This window comes from Haematobia irritans, chromosome 1 (genome assembly GCF_050003625.1).
Source record: "Haematobia irritans isolate KBUSLIRL chromosome 1, ASM5000362v1, whole genome shotgun sequence".
NCBI lineage: Eukaryota > Metazoa > Arthropoda > Insecta > Diptera > Muscidae > Haematobia > Haematobia irritans.
The window spans coordinates 110,863,612-110,869,611 of NC_134397.1; positions in this window are offsets into that span (position 1 = coordinate 110,863,612).

Genomic DNA, 6,000 nt, shown 5'->3' on the forward strand with positions numbered 1-6,000 from the left:
AACTTTGAAAGTTTTATGTGCTTGAAAATATCTGCTACCTTTCCCCTTCCTTTTGCCGTATAAAACTCCTGTCCCGGAAGCTGCTTGTAATCGGCTTTGACGTAGGTTTCGTCGTCCATTACCACGCAGTCAAACTTCGTCAGCATCGTCGTGTACAGCCTCCAGGATCGCACTTTGGCCATCGTATTTTGTTTATCATCGCGATTTGGAGTCACACTTGAAACTACCGGCAACTCTCTTTGTCATCTCAGCGGCTTCCGGTTTTCGGTTTCCCCCCGATCCAGACTTCCTGGATGTCGACAAACGTTCCCCAAACACTTTAATTACATTTGTAACGGTTGATTTGGCAACTTTTAGCGATTTTGCCAGCTTTGCGTGCGAGTAGCTCGGATTTTCGCGATGCGCGAGCAAAATTTTGATACGCTGCTCTTCTTGCTTGGACGGCATTTTGACAACTGAAGAGTGAATTCCAAAATCAAAATAGGAGCAACTTCTACACACACACACCTTGAAAATGAGGGGTGTTCAGGTTTTTTAAATGCAAAATTGAAAGAAATACGTCAAGTTTATATTGACTAAATTTTGACCGTATCACCCTTTATTATTATTTAGTACATATATATAATCATATATTGTTTACAATATCGGCAAAAGTCTCTCTGTTTCTGGCTTCGCTTAGCAGATTTGTGGTATCGCGTATGCCGGTCCACTGTTGAATGTTGTTGATCCACAGAAGTTGTTTTCTCCCTCCCTGTTTGTCTGCAGAAATATGGGGAAAGCAGTCATTATTTGGTCATTTCAACAAACTTTTCTCTGCAGTTTTTTGAGAAACAGAGCAAACTGCACCATGAATGTTTGTGATATTTTATTCTGGAATTTAGAAGTGAAATCCATAAATGATTTCATTATAACCTAAACCACATAGTGGTCAGGGTATAATAAGTTTGATCGGCCAAAAAATGTGCCTACCAGAAATATTGATTTTAGACCCCATAAAATATATACCGATCGACTCAGAATCACCTCCTGAGTCGATCTAGCGCTTGGTGTCCGTCCGTCTGTCCATGTATTTGTTGTTCACAGGATTCCGGTCGCAATTATTAACCGATTGGGATGAAATGTGGTACAAGGTGTTTTTTGGGCACAAGGACGAACGCTATTGAATTTGAAAGAAATCGGATCAAATTTAGATATAGCTCCCATATATATGTATCGCCCGATTTAGACAAATGGAGTCACGTTGCGTTTTTTTACAAACCGATCGCCATCAAATTTTGCACATACACAGAAAAAAAGTGTTCATAATAGTAATGAATTTTTCATAATATTTACACTCATAGAAAAAAGTCTGCTAAAAACAGTAGTAGATGTCTGCTGTTATATTTTTGTACTTCAGGGCGTAATGAACAACAATTTATAAAATTTTTAGGTTATACAATTTTCCCCAAAGCCTATTTAAGAACCAAAAGTAGTTGTTGGTATATTTTTGCACTGTAATATACTTACAAGCTCCTAAATACGATCAGCAAACATTTTGTTTGCTGTTATGCCTCAATTCGATAAATATTCAGATTTTTGGTCAAATACTATAGATATTCATAAAATTTTGTGTTAATTATGTTAGGATAGCTCCTAAGTTGACATTTTTATTTGTTTTAGCCAAAATAAAACATGTTTTAGTGTAATCGAGCTTCAAATAATATTTATGAAACGCAATCATTGAATTTTATGAAAAGTTTTCATAGCATACATGAAAGGATTTCATACCATTAATGAAAATTATTCATAGCACTTATGAAATCTCATCATTCTATTTATGATCGTTTTTTTACTTTTATGAAACCCCATTTTTAGATTAATGAAAAGTTTTCATTATATTTATGAATGTTATTCATAAATCATTAAAGCAGCATGAAAATTAATCTAATGATTTTTTCATAAATTTAATATTTCTAATTATTACTTTTATGAAATTTTACATTGATTATAAGAAACTCAAACATTAAATGTATGACAATTTTCATTAATATTATTATTTTTTTATAACTATTGCTCCCATTTTTTAATAAAAATACAAAAAAGGTTTAGATGTTCAAATAAATTTATTGAATAGATTTTTCGATTAACAAAACTTGCTTTAGTAGCAGAATATTTATATTTAAATAAATAATTCAATTCTATAATTATTATCACCGCATAGAAAAATTATATCGCTTTTATTGCAAACAACGCGACTACTAAAATAATGCTTTAAAATGAAATAAATTCTCTTTTTTTATTTGCTTACTATGCTAATCCACACTACACTATTGTTTGGTGTAAATTTTGTCATAAGGTGAGTATTAAGTTTGAGTTTAGCCGCTAATTTTCACTAAAGTGAAAACTAAATCAGTAAAAACAGTTATAAAATTATACATATTTGTTGCAGATTACATTATAACTTGATGGGGAATATCCCAAAGCAAAATTTCACAAAGTTTGTATTCCTTAAAATGGATTATTAAAGAAAAGTAATCGTGAAAAAATGACAATTTTAGCGGCTAAACTCGAACTTAATACCCACCTATAATGACTAAAATAGTTTAAAGGGTTGAAACTACATTGGGTTTTATAACCATTTAACAAACACAAAATATATTTAATATTACATTACAAAAAAGGTACAACAACTTAGCCAAATGGTATAGACTAGTATAATTCATTTCATAACTTTAGTCAAGTATAATAAAAAAAAGTTTTTGAATTTACAATATCTTGAAAAAAATTGAGTCTATTTTAGTTGATCAAGGCCAGCTCGATAACTGTCTTTTACGTAAAAATCAGCCTTTACTTATATTAGAATTTATTATAAAGGTGAATGTTAGATAATGTGATTTTAATACGAAACAATGAAATATACCGGACATTAGATATATAAAAAAAACATATTCGAAATAATTTCATAAAAAATAATATACACCGAACGGATACCCAATATTTAATCGTTTTTTGTTTGTCTTTGGAGATCATAAATTAATATACTCACTTTAGAATTAATGGGATTTTCATTAATTTCAAAAAAGTAGTGTTCGATGAAACTCCAAACTGTTTCTGACGGCTTTGGATACTGCTGATGAAACAAGTGAAATAGTTTGAAACACACATCCACTGATCTTAAAAAACTGGAGAATGCCAACAATGTTCCATCCGTATATATAAAATATTCTTTAATATTGTTTAATTCGCCTACTCCCAAAATGAACGGTAGAATTTCTTCCGTTTTTGTGGAAAGCGAACTTATGTGCTCCTGCAAAGCTTGCAAACTATTACCAATGTAAAAAAATGACATCTGAGAATCTTTAGATGTATATCTATAAACCTCCTTTCTGCCTCCACTAATTTTTCTTTCAAACCGGCCTGTAGGATGCAGATAACAGTGTAATGTCCACAAAACTTTGAGCGAAAACAAATCCGGATCTGATGAGTAAAAACATATTCTTAATTTATTATAAGGTTACACTGGTGAAACATTAAAAAAATGGAAAATATTCGCATGCATATTTTCGAAATATAAACTTACCATTGTGAATATCATTGGTTTGAATTGTTTCCAGAAGTTTTTGCTCTTCACGACCTTTGATCTGCTTATTTTTTTGCAAAAAAGTATACAATTTCAACATTTTGTCTCCATGCAAGTTGAGAATAGAATCGGTATTTTTGAAGATTGCAGCAAAATCTTTATCGATCTACAAATGTATATAGCAGTTTTAGTAGAGTTTTTAGATTTTATAAATCAAATTTTATCAAATACCTACACGCTCACAAAAAATCGCTTCTGTAACATATACTCCCAAACATATTTTGCTTCAAGCATATACATTTTTGGGTATTGCCCAAACATGTATATGTTTGATCTCTTCCAATATATAATATGTTTGAAAGCATATTGGTCTAAACAATATATGTTTGGGTAGTCTAAGTTCCAAACATTTTGTATTTTTGCATCCAAATTCAATAATGTTGTCTTCCAAAAAACAATATGTTATTATGTGACCATATAATATGTTTGGAAGCATTTTGCATCCAAAAATATTATATGCTTAAAAAAATTCTCCCAAACAATATTGTGCTCAAAATTTTATTTATTTATTTATATACTTACAATCATAATGAATTATGAAAATAAACAGGTAATATAGGTGCTAACAACATAGGTTTTCGACCTGAATGCTCAAAATTTTGTTTCTGCCTAATTGTATATTCCCCCACATCTTTCTCACTTCCACGAGATTTTCTAGTTCTTAGCACCTTTTTCTGTAATACAAACATTGGAGAAGAAATTATTCAATTTTATGATTTTTTTTATTCGAACAGCGGACCACACAGTTTGTAAGGATCAAAGAAGTAGCTGATCAATTGCCCAAGGAAAAATAAAATGTTAATTTTGTAATAACAAGCAACAACCACCAACTTAATTCAATATCGCTCCCTGTTAAATAGCGCTCCAAGCTACTAAACACATATATGTTTATAGGCTATTTCTAAATTAATATATGTTTGCATTCAAGCATATTATATTTACAAACATTTTATGTCCCAAACATAATATGTTCTAACATATTAACATATATGTCCCAAACATGTTATGTTAGTTTATGAACATTATATGCTTGCACTCAAAAATATTGTGTTTAAAAATTTGTGTTCCAAACATATAATGTTTATAGCCAAACATATGAAAAACAGTCTTTTTCAACCGTGTATGTTCATTTGAAATTTGTTTACTTCTTTGGTATGATTCCAGAATACGATTTCCAACTTTGTTCTGTCTCAAGATATGTAACACATCAACTTTATTTTCTTCATCACTGTCGTATTCACGTGAGGAAACAGACTTAATTGAAGGTGAACTTGACCCAGATGGATGTAGCAATGATTATTTCGATATGTTACCAGCAAAGTCGAATGTTATGCTTTTCTCTCCACTTTTCCAAATTATACGAAAAAACAATTTTATCGCCTACTTTCCACTTTTGTAACAATAATTGCATTTCATCGTGATTCATTATTTTAAGCACATCGATAATAATATTTTCTTCTGAAAAAAGTTGGGAGAAATTAGAAAATAGTAAGGCCAAAACACAATTGTGTAATACTATATAAACTTACCTTTTAAAGATGGCAGCATATGATCCAGATTCCAAGATATAATAAGCTCCTCTAAATTCCATCCACAGTTTATTTCACCATCAATTCTTCTGAGTATTTAATTTTAATGAAATTAAATGACAAAAAAGATTATAAAATTTCTTTAAAGCGAATCATATATTTTCCTTTAGCAGTATTTATAATAGTGGCTGGGGTACATATCAAGTCATTTACTTCGAGAATTTTGAATTCTCCTAAATCAGTAGGGTTAAGTTCGAATGCTCTATAATTTTCTAAATACAAAACATTTTCAATTTTTTTTTGGCAAAATAAATACATTTTGTTCTTTCTCGAATAAAAAAATTTGCAAATTCAAACTGGTACTTTTTGGCAACCGTAAACAAATTTTTTCGAGATGTAATCGCATGTGTGTACATTTTAAAATGTCTGTGTTTTGCTTCATATGGAAACGACCAAATTTGCGCACAGGTCCGCAATTTCTCATTACCTCGGGATAATGTAAGAGAATATGAAACTTTGGTTTCAGCGTGTCTTCGAATAATATAAGGTACAATTTATTAAATTTTTCAATTATACATTCGAAGGATTTAATAGCAATTTCATCAACTTGGAATTTTAAAATGAATTCAACCATACTTATTAATATTAAAACAAATTCCCAAACTTCGTCAGTTTGTGGTACTTTATCTCCAACCATAATTGGAATAGTGTAACAAATGTTTGCATTTGTCTGTCTGACATTTTTAAGTGACGATTTTTTAGATGAGTCGTGGTTATGTCTGGAGAAATGTTTTGAATTTCAATTTCTCCATATTCAAAAGTTTCTTTTCGTTTATTTAAAAGTTTTAGAGA